The sequence below is a fragment of the Glycine max genome, chromosome 9 (genome assembly GCF_000004515.6).
Source record: "Glycine max cultivar Williams 82 chromosome 9, Glycine_max_v4.0, whole genome shotgun sequence".
In the NCBI taxonomy this organism is placed as follows: Eukaryota; Viridiplantae; Streptophyta; class Magnoliopsida; order Fabales; family Fabaceae; genus Glycine; species Glycine max.
The window spans coordinates 4,213,228-4,224,649 of NC_038245.2; the positions used below are offsets into that span (position 1 = coordinate 4,213,228).

Genomic DNA, 11,422 nt, shown 5'->3' on the forward strand with positions numbered 1-11,422 from the left:
TATTTCCAACTTGTTTTAATATTTTTTTAGAATAACGGTTTTTTCTACTGCAACTATAATAGTTTTTTTTTTCAATTATAAAAACCACTTATGTCTTTCCTTTCTATAATAAGTGTCATCTTATATTTTTTGCACAAACTAATAAAAATTAATAAATAAATAAAAGAGAAAAATAATTTTATAAAACTAACGTTATCCTTAATTAATAATCCCTTTGTCACGTAATATTTTTCATACTGGATTTTTTATAAAAAAACAAATAGATAGATAAAAAAATATCAATTTTATGTGTAAAAACAAAAATAATAACTATTTTAAAAAAAATTAAGTTTTCTCATTATTAATTCATTTACAAATTTTATTGTTCATCAATAATATTATAAGAAATATATAAATGAAAAAAAAATAATTAACATTATCTTAAAAAAATAAAATAATAATTATTTGTAGACTTGTTTTTTCTTCTTATACATGATTATTATTTATTATGAAATGGAGGAAATATTATACTGCTATTAAAAAATTAAAGTGATTGGTGTACAGTGTATAGAAAATGGTTACGGACCTGGGTACCTTGGCAGCGCGGTTGGTGTGCGGAAGGCATAGTCTTGAGTCTTCAACATTTTTCCGCTTATACAGGGAATGTTGAACACGAAACTCTTGGTCATGGACTTGTTGTGCGACAAGGTATCTAACTTGTCAAGACCTTCTTCCTTTTTGTGGAAGTGGAATCTGATAGCCTCTCAACTCTCAAGTCATGTGCGTATACCATCTTTCAAAGGGAAGACAGTCTCAACATTCTAGATTGTCATTAATAAACTGAAATATAAATAAAAATTCTAGATTGTCATGCCACCCAATCTTCTCGCTATTATAGTTGCAGTGAGGTAGCTAGAACTAAAGAGGTCGAAATGAAGTAGTTACTCTCTTTTGCAGTTATCCTTGACTCTGCAGGATTCATCAGTCTGTGTAGAAGGCTGCTCGACCTTTATATATATATATATATTCGTAATGGATTAAGTTTTGTTTTTAATAAAGTTTCCAGAAATAAGAGATTTTTTGGACTAGACCATAGGTATGTTTTATTAGAGATAATCCTATTTAAGTCTGATATAATTATTATAGGTGATAAAATTTTCATTTCAAGTATATATTTAACATAACTGCATACTTAAGACTTGAAACCTAAACTTCTTACATTTTTCTTTTGTATTTTTTCTAATACTTGCCATTAAAGAATATACTTCTTTCATCCCATAATATTTGTTGACCTCATATATTTTTTACAAAGTCTAAAAAGATTAACAAATGAATGAACGACAGTGACAATTTGTGACAATTTTACTAAAGTAATCTTACCACTCCTTTGTAAAGAGTTGTTAAATAATTCATTTATTATAATTTTTATTAGTCATCATTAATATTATAAGAAACAGAGAAATATTAGTTATATATACTCGTTTTAATACATTTTTTAGTTGGCACTCTCTTTATGATTAGTTGGAATATACTGGATTTCATTAATTTTGAGAAATTTCACTTTTCATTTATTTATCATCTCTATTGATTTAGAAGTGAGATCTACTAAAATTAATGATTTTTAATAAATTTATTCAGATACATTATAAATTGTTCTACTTGAGTGATACTAGTATCCTAAACTCGTATTGCGATGGTATTTTTTATATCTTAGAAATTGAAAATTAAATATAAAATAAATATTAAAAGCATAATAAGAATATTTGAATATGATTGAGTATTAAAAATAGACTTTTGACATTAACATGACACGTCATCAATAACTTATAAGGATAAAAATCAAAACAAATATAATATATAGGGACTAAACAAAAAATTGACAAATTTGCATGGATGAAAAAATATTTAAGCTTTTAATTGCATATTAAAATAAAATAAATATTTTAAGATTATTTTATTTGATTCACATCTCAATCTCTACAATCCCTCTACCTTTAAACTATTTTTCTTATCCTTTTTTTCTCTCTTGTCTTCCTTCAAGTTTTATCCTTCAATGTCTTTCTCGCTCCCTTCACTTCCTTCAAGAAATTGTGGTAGCAACAATAATAGTAGTGAAAATGACGATAACAACATTAGTGGTGATGATAGAAACAACCAAAATAGTGATATTACCGGTGATAACGATAATGACAATAGTAGTTGAGTTGGATGCAAGAGTAATCATAATAGTAATGGTGACCGTAACCAATAATAAAACTTCAACCAAAACTTTGGGGGAGCCAAAATAAAATTAACCAATATGAACTTTATTCACTTATCTATATTTTAGATTTCAAATTTAGTCATTTATGTTTAAAAAGTTTTATTTTGATCTTTAAAGTTTTTTCCATACGTACATCAAATTGGTCATTTAATTAATTTTTTACACAAATTTAGTCAACCTGATAGTACGTGACAAAATGTGACAATTGTCATGCTAACAAATATAGACATCTTGTTAGTGCCAAAAATTGATAGAAGGCTCATTTTGATCTAATAAATAAATTATAAGAGACCGAAGTTAATTTTTTTAAACTCAAAGTAACTAAATTGGAGCATAAAAGATAGCTTAGAGGCAAAATTTCTATTTTAGCTAATAAAAATTAATGAATAAATTTAATATAGGTGAATATTACTAAATTTAAAAGTAATTGTCAAGATCACATTATAAAGAATTATAAATTTTATCATCACATGTGATTATTGGAACTTAGAAAAGTTGTTTCTTATTTGCTTAAATCCTTGTGGACTCAAAGACAATTTTTGGGTTCAAATATATATTGAAGATAATTTTGTTGATCTTTCTCACAAGTTTTTCTCTTCAAAAAAATCATTTCTTTTACTCTTAAATCATTATTTTTCTAATATAAATTTATCAATTACATGAAAAAAGCGAAGAATCATCTGCATAATTATCATAAATTAAAACAAATAAAATCAATAAATGTCTTTTTTCTGTAAATCTATAAATGTCTATTTGAACATGGATGCGAACTCTTTTAATAAAAAAATAAAAATAATGCATAAATATAAATAATATACATGTATATTAATAATTTTTTTATACTAAGAGGCCTAGGGCGAGGCATTTTATATCTCCTAACAGTCAAGAAACAATTCTCTCGGTATTCTTTCTTGCTTTTTATCTCATCCATATATAACTAATGAATTTTTTAATTATCTATTATATTATAATTATTATATACATATATTTATATTTCTCAAAAAAATTGGGAGGGGCCATGGCTCCATCCTATCCTAATAAAGATCCACCCCTCGGCATCAACAATAATGATGGTAATAGCCACAACAATGTAGATTTGGTGATGGTCAACATCAATGTAATAATGATGGTGGTAATGATACTAACAATTATGATAAGTCAATTTTCATAATAGAAATTTACAAAAACTTAATAATGTTCGGTGTATCATATTATTAAATGTATGAATTTAATATTTATTTTGAGGCTCTATTTTAATATTTAATTTTAGACCTAAATAATTTTTTGTCACCACAAATAATTTTTTTTTTCTAGTCTCTAAAAATTTTGTTTATTTTAATTTTAGTCCTTATAAATTAATAAATTAATGATAATGTAACATTTCATGTTGATGTGACATGATAATATTATCAAGTGATAAAATGGTATGATGATGTAATCATTTTGTTTATCATGATGATAAGGACAAAAAACGAAACAAACATAATTTGTATTAATCAAAGTGAAAAAATATTTTGCAATGACAAAAAACAAAAAGAACATTAAATTACAAGAATGAAAAGTATAATTAAGCCTAAAGTAAATTATAAAAAAATTATTAATTAAAAGTAATATTATATTTTAAAATATCTCCACATAAACTAATGCTAATAAGCAATGTTCATTAATTATTACAAACTAAGTTTTTTAATATAAAGGGAGAAGGCAATTTTGTATTAAAAGAGTGAGTCGTTGTAATCCTTCTTCAAATAATGAAGGTAATTTTGTTGGATAATATAGGTTCCATGATTTTGTTTTCTTTCACATTAAGAGAGTTTTACATGCCAATTCATCCAATTCTTCAAATATTTGGTGCTATTCTTTTCTACTGTTATTTTTTATTTTTTTCTATGCCAATTTTAATTACAGATAAGAGAGCAAAATTTTGTTCTGATATATTTCCAAACAAATACATTTCACTGTTAACATACATAAACTCACAATATTTATACTGACAATTCAATTTTAGTTGACAAATTAACTAAATTTATAACAAGCATAAGTCTAAAATGTTTAACTTAATAAATAGGTTCTTAAAACTGGTGGAGACCACATCCATGATTGCAAAGGAGTTTGGTGGGTGAAGGATATCACGTGAATATTGGTTGGTGCATAGCTAGGCATTGGTGAATCGAATACGGTGTATATATATTGGTATATAATTTTGTCCTTTTCAAGTATATTGTCAAATTCAAAGTTTGTTTGTAGGGAAAAGTATTTGGTGGAAGATGTTAACCATTTAAATGAATCACTTGGGTAATTGGTTCTCGTATATGCATGGTACTGGACGTGGTAAGCAAATTAAAACACTTGTTCAAATATTGACGTGTTGCCATATGCTTTTTGTGGAATATTGGAGCAGTCTGTTTGAATACACACAGTAAACACATGGATTTGCACATGAAAGTTTAACAAAACATCCGTTAAGAAATGTATTACCACAACACTGAATCAAAATCCAACCAATCCCATACTGTTACAAGATAGTGATGGAAAAATAGGTCAACACAATAATAAACTCTATAATAAAATAATAAGTCATAAAAATAAACTCTTCCAAACTTGTAAAAACTTGTGAAAAATATCAATAAATTATATAGTACAAAATAAAAATTAAAAAAATAGAGACATAATTTATAAAAAATCTCTCAATGCATAAGAAAAGACTATGAATCGTCTATCTGATATGATCTCTCACTTAAATAAGTGAGACAAAATTAATCTTTTCATTTAAACTTTTACTCCACGTACAAAAGGAACCAAAAAACCCAACATAGAGCACAAGACTTATTCTCTTTAATACCCTATACAATGAACAATCCTGGTTCCATTGGCTATCTTGGTCTCCTCCTCCTTTTAAGATTCTCTCCGGATGCATTTTTTCCTAGTTTACACATGACCTGTAAGTTATACTAGTTTTTGGACTCGTGTGACGCAATACACGGGTTAGTTATTTATATATATTTATATAATTATTACTACTATTATGGATTATGCATGGATTAATATATGTGAAAAATGTAATGTTATAAAAAGATGGCCATCATATTTAATGGACCACACAATACTATTACTCGTGAACTACCTACTTCCAAATTCATATGCTAACTCTTGGATTAATTACAACCGAATATTTCATGATAGTTATGAAGTACACTAACAAATTCTAACATATGCATGACAGCTATATATCAGTCAAAACAGTTATTTTATATGGCCTAATAATTGCATTTGTGCATTTATTTTTCTCCCTTACAAGATTTATTTTATCCGTTGGATGCAACTTCGTGACGGTTCGTGTATATATACTTTTTTTTCTTTCTAATTATGGTATTGATATATATGAAATAGTCCTGTCAAAAGTAAAGATAAATTTTTATTAGAGATTATGAATCATATAAAATAAATATTTTTTTCTCAATATAATTTATTTTATATTTAAAAATTAATAAAGATTCAAATCGTGAATTATTTGATTAAGAAACTCAAATGATTAATAATTATATCAATAATTATTGGTGTATGTATACTATCCCCGCTAGAAATAAGAAAATAATAATAAAATCAAATGTTTTGTGAATACCATCTAAAGTCAAATAGTCATACAATTAAAAATGCCTAAGCCCCACACCTACAAGGATTCTCTAAATACAAAAATAAACTCTAAATAAATAATATTCCCACTCTGAATAATAAGTCTAACCATATATTCTTGACAGAAAATAGACTCAAAGATATTCTAACTTTAATACTATACTTTTAAAATAATAATAAAGAATATTTTAAAACATTATTGCTATATAAATTTATTATACAGTGCTACGTATTATAAAAATAATTTTACAACAACAAAAATAAAAAAAGTAAAATTATAAGGACTTAAGATATTTAAGCCTAATAATATCACATATAATTGATAATAAAAATTTATAAAACAATGACTAGTCACTTTAAATAATTGAAATGTCATAATTTCAATTTAATTGTGTTAAATATTAAAAAAAAAATAACTTTAATTCTATCCAATTTAAACAAGATTACTGGTATACTACTTCCTTCCCATGCTACTTGACGTTATCTTTAATTTGTATGTTAAATAATTGTTATCTAGCTACTTGACGTTATCTTTAATTTGTATGTTGAATAATTGTTATCTAGCTCCTTGATGTTATCTTTAATTTGTATGTTAAATAATTGTTATCTAGCTACTTGATGTTATCTTTAATTTGTATGTTGAATAAATGTTATCTAGCTCCTTCATGTTATCTTTAATTTGTATGTTAAATAATTGTTAATTAGAGAAGGATGTTATTCAATTTTATTGTACAACCACTTCTATATATTATGATGTTCTATATATTGTGATGTACCTGATTTATTTCATATAACAAATTAATGAAACAAATGCATTCAAATTACTTCTCAATAAAATAAGGATATATTTGAGAAAAAATATAAATTAAACTTTAAAATTCTAAAACATTAATTATTTTTAAAAAATTAAAAGTTAAAACATAAAAAAATATGAGAAGAAAGTAGGAAGATACTTTCAGTTTATAGAAAGGAAGAAAAAATATAGATAAATTCCGATAAATTTAGTTCCCAGCACAATAGCTTTAAACTTTTTTTTTATTATCATGATGTTTAATTTTTACCTGATTAATTTTTGTTGAAAAAGTTTGTCATTATTAAACTTAACTTGAAATTAATGAAAGTTAGCCGTCTAGGTTGACATAAAACAAATAAAAGCTAGCCGTCCAAATTGAACATTGAAAACTCAGCAAGATGAGTATTCAAAGACACTAGATAAATCACATTTATGACGGGTGTATTAATTTATTTTCCTTAACTTCTCATGTTAATTAAAAATTCAATACAAATTTGTCAATATTTTCACTCTTTTTCTGACATAGTTAATTCACACCTCCTCTTAATTAAGGTTTTTTTGTTTCAATTGAATAACGAGGGAATATAATGATTCATGATAAAAAGAAAATAGCAATTTATAATCTTCTCTCTATTTGGAGTTTTTCAAAAGAAGGAATTAACCATTGCATTTTGATGAGTGACGCCTAAAAACTCAATCGGTCTAAATTGGAAGGAAAATTATAGAGAAAAGGTTTAAGAAAGTATAAATATACAAACTTTTTTTTTCTATTTAAGGTTTTATATCATTTTATACATATTTTTTTTCTTTTCATTTTTTTATGCAACCAAACAACTTAAAATTCATATCACTCTCATTTTCTTTCTTTCTTGTCCTTTTCAATTAAGTATATCATTAGAGTTTCTCACCACCTTCGGCTATCAAGGATGGAGATCACCTGTCTCATTCAGTGTGTCTTGATTCTTATCTCTTTAATTATAAATTGTTGTGCCAATTAAAAGTATAACATAAATATCTCATTCTTCTTTGACTTGCCTCCTCTTATATATAACCCATAACCAGCATTAATGGACATTGACGGTCTAAGTAGTTTAAAATAACTATACATTTATTAAGTAGTTATAATCCTGATCAATTTTTATGTGATATCTATTTCTTTTATTTTTATTTATAGAATATAGTTGATTATATTATGCTTATTAAAAATTTAGTTAATTTAAGTGTTAATATTAAATTTGTCTTTAACTGAAATATTATTTAAAATTTTCCCATAACATTAATAGGAGTCTATTTATCTTCTTTAATCTTCATAAGAAAGAAACTAGTAATTCAAAGTAGTATTTAATTATAGACTAAAATAAATAAAAGTATTTTAGTAAAAAAAATAATTAATGAGCAAAAGAGATGAAATGAAATTTTATAATAAGAATAAAAAAATTATTGATTATGTCTTGTAAATAAGTATGGATGAAGTATTTAAATTTTTTAATAATTAATAACTTCAGACTGCCTATTAATTTTCTCATTAATTTCAGGTCACAAGTTTGTCTAAGCAAAATAAAGGGTACAGTCAAATAAGTGACTAATTCCTGGCATAGACTCTTGAAGTTGAATGACCTTTCTAAGTGACTAATTGGTAGCCTCTTCAATTCTCCCATGCATGTGTGGATTCAATTAATAGTGTCCCTTTCAAGACTATAGTTAAATATTTTTCGCTAAATAAAGGGCAATTTGTTTTTATACGCAAGCAATCACGTGAAACTGCCTGGGGCATTTGATTATTTCAACATAAAAATTGTAAACTAAGAATGAGGATAAAATTACGATATTATAATGTATACTGTATTGATTTATTATATTATTATTAAATAATTTTAATTAAATTAATACTATATTTAGAAAATATCATAGAAATTATATTTATAAAATTATATATTAATTTAATTTTTTTTATACTTTAGTAATAAACATCAAAAGTAGCTATATAATATATTTTAATTTTTATATATTTAAATATAATGTAACATAAAGTATTAAACCAATGAATATATTTATAATCTGATAACAAGATTAATTAAAATAAATTTTATATAAAATTCTAATGATGATAGTTTAGTGTAAGTTGTAATTTGTTGTTTCTTTGTCAAATTAAATGACGCACGGCAGCTATGAATATTTTCGAATTCGACACAACACCTGTCTATTTATTGTTTTAACTTTTGAGACAGTAGGCCTTTGATTTTAGTTTAATTCCTTTTTTACAAAGATTTTTTTTTATCTTTTAAGAATATGAAGTTGAGAATATATTATTTTATATTTGATATACAATTTAAATATAAGTTAGGAAATATTTTTTCTAAAAGAAATCTTTGAATATTTTGTCTTTTTCATAAAATTGTTCATATGAAAGAAAGAAAAGGTAGGAATTGGACTTTTCTGAATTGGAAGAAAAATTTTGATGATGTAAAAAGATTAAAATATTCCTATTAACTCATTCAATACTGTTATAAAAATTTCTGAAAAAAATTCTTATTAAGTGTGATAGATAATCATGTCATAAAAATAAATTCTAATAAATAATTTACTATGAATGTTATAGTTTTAAAATAAAATTATTGTAAAATCTATAGCTTTGAATATATTAAATATTATAATTTCTATTTATTTTTATATATTAATATTTTGAAAATTTTCAAGGCTTTAATTTATAAATTCTTTAAAAATATTGTTGTCGCAGCATATATTCAAGAAATGTTTAAGTGGAAACTACAGAAAACATCCAAAGTACAAAAAATGAAAAATTCCAAAATGCTAAACTTATACAAAATATATTAATTTTACAGATTTATCATTTTTTACAGCAACATATTTATATTCTAAAATTTTATTAAAAAAGTATTTTTTAATAAAACTTATCTAAACCTATAGTTTCATTAAATTTAACTTAAATTACGTAAATATTATAATAAATTATTTATAAATATTATTATATAGCATATTATTCACATTCCACACACACCGTACTCTCTCTCCCTCTCTGAATTAGCCATGCATTGTCAATTCTATATATAAACTCATAATCTTTTTTATATTATTATTTATCAATTTTATTAATGATTAATCTTTATAAGAAAATATAACCGAGATATCTTTAATGAGATTTTTTCTTTTAATTACATTTTTTTTATTTACAAAATTTCAACTTAAGATCATATTTAAAAATATCAAGTTCAAGATCACTCAAACCAAAACCTTTATATATAAACTCATTGATTAGTAACTATAAAAAAATCAACATGTGAATACTTATCAAAATTGAGTTAGGATAATAAGATTTTATACGAGGTATAAAAGAAAATCCAATAAGTATAATGTGTGGTTTAGTTTGATTAATTTTTTACTTTAGGAACTGAAAACTAATTTTCCATAAAAATGTGGTTACTTTTTATTTTGCAACTTTATCAATTTTAAATTTTTACCTGTTTGAAAATTCAAAATGAATTGGTTTAATTTTAAACACCTCTATCCCCAACCTTACGCCATGTAAGTTGAGAGGAAATGATCAGATAAGATAGTTAAATTAATAAAAAGGCCGCATCATAAAAATATTAAATAAAAATATAAGCTAAGATGATTAACGTGACCTAAAAATAATAATTAATCAGAATATATTAATAACAAATTTATTTATAGTTATTTACTTTTTAATTGTTATATAGGATACAACTGTTAATTTAATTGATATAAAGGATAAAAATTGAATCTTATATAAAATTATTAATGAAATAGTACTTTATTTTATGATATAATTTGATGTTTCTTTATACCAAATGACATACGACATGAATGAGTTTCCATAGGATAGCTGTTTATCTTCAACGTTAATTTATGAAAAAAAGGGCAAATGAATAAAATAAAAAATCTTCAACGTTAATTTTTAACTTTTGAGCAGCACGAGTGTTTGACTTTGAATTTGGAGTAGGAATCTACGAGATAAGCATGAGTAGTTGAGTACTAACTTTTCGCCACCCATCAGAAAACTTTGTTTGCTTACGAGTATTAGTTAAGTGTGTATTTATAGATTTTATGTCTATTTATATGTATTAATAGAAGAAGGGAAAATAAGTATTAATAGATTATTTTTTTAAAGAAAATGAATCAAATTAAAAAAATATTATTTTTAATATACATTTAAATAAATATATATATATATATATATATATATATATATATATATATATATATATATGTATGTATTAATAGATGAAGGGAAAAAACAAGTATTAATAGATTATTTTTTTAAAGAAAATGAATCAAATTTTAAAAAATATTATTTTTAATATACATTTAAATAAATAAATAATCAGTACGGAGAGGTGCAAATTTTATGGCTAAAATGTAAAATGGGAACTACGTTACGTACCTCTTAGGCTTCCATGCAAGTGCTAAACTCGCACTATATCAGCAGCTTATTGACGTGCTTAAAGCGGAAGCGATTTATGGGAAATCTCCTTTGTTTTTTCGTTTATTTTCTGTCTTTTGCTTGTTTCACAAAAAAAAAAGAAAATACTAAAAATAATAGATAATTTAAAGATATATATGTGTGTGTGTGTTAAAAATACATTAGAATAACTTATTTTATATACAATTAAGAATATTTAACTAATTTAAAATTACTTGCCTTTCCAAGGGTGGATTGATTTTCAGGAGTTTGGAGGGGAGAATCAGTTAAAAAGATGTGATACTATCTTGAA

The 11,422-nt window shown here is 24.1% G+C and overlaps 1 long non-coding RNA gene across 2 annotated transcripts; it reads right to left on the reverse strand.

The window, feature by feature from the left end:
• Positions 1 to 4,894: 4,894 nt before the first annotated feature.
• Positions 4,895 to 11,422, reverse strand: LOC121172815 (uncharacterized). 2 transcript variants are annotated; one of them, XR_005886508.1, is made up of 2 exons: positions 11,092 to 11,422; positions 4,895 to 5,165 (listed from the first exon to the last, which is right to left on the reverse strand). It is a non-coding gene; the product is annotated as an uncharacterized lncRNA (long non-coding RNA). The 2 variants fall into 2 exon arrangements; XR_005886507.1 differs by having other exon boundaries at positions 4,895 to 5,634.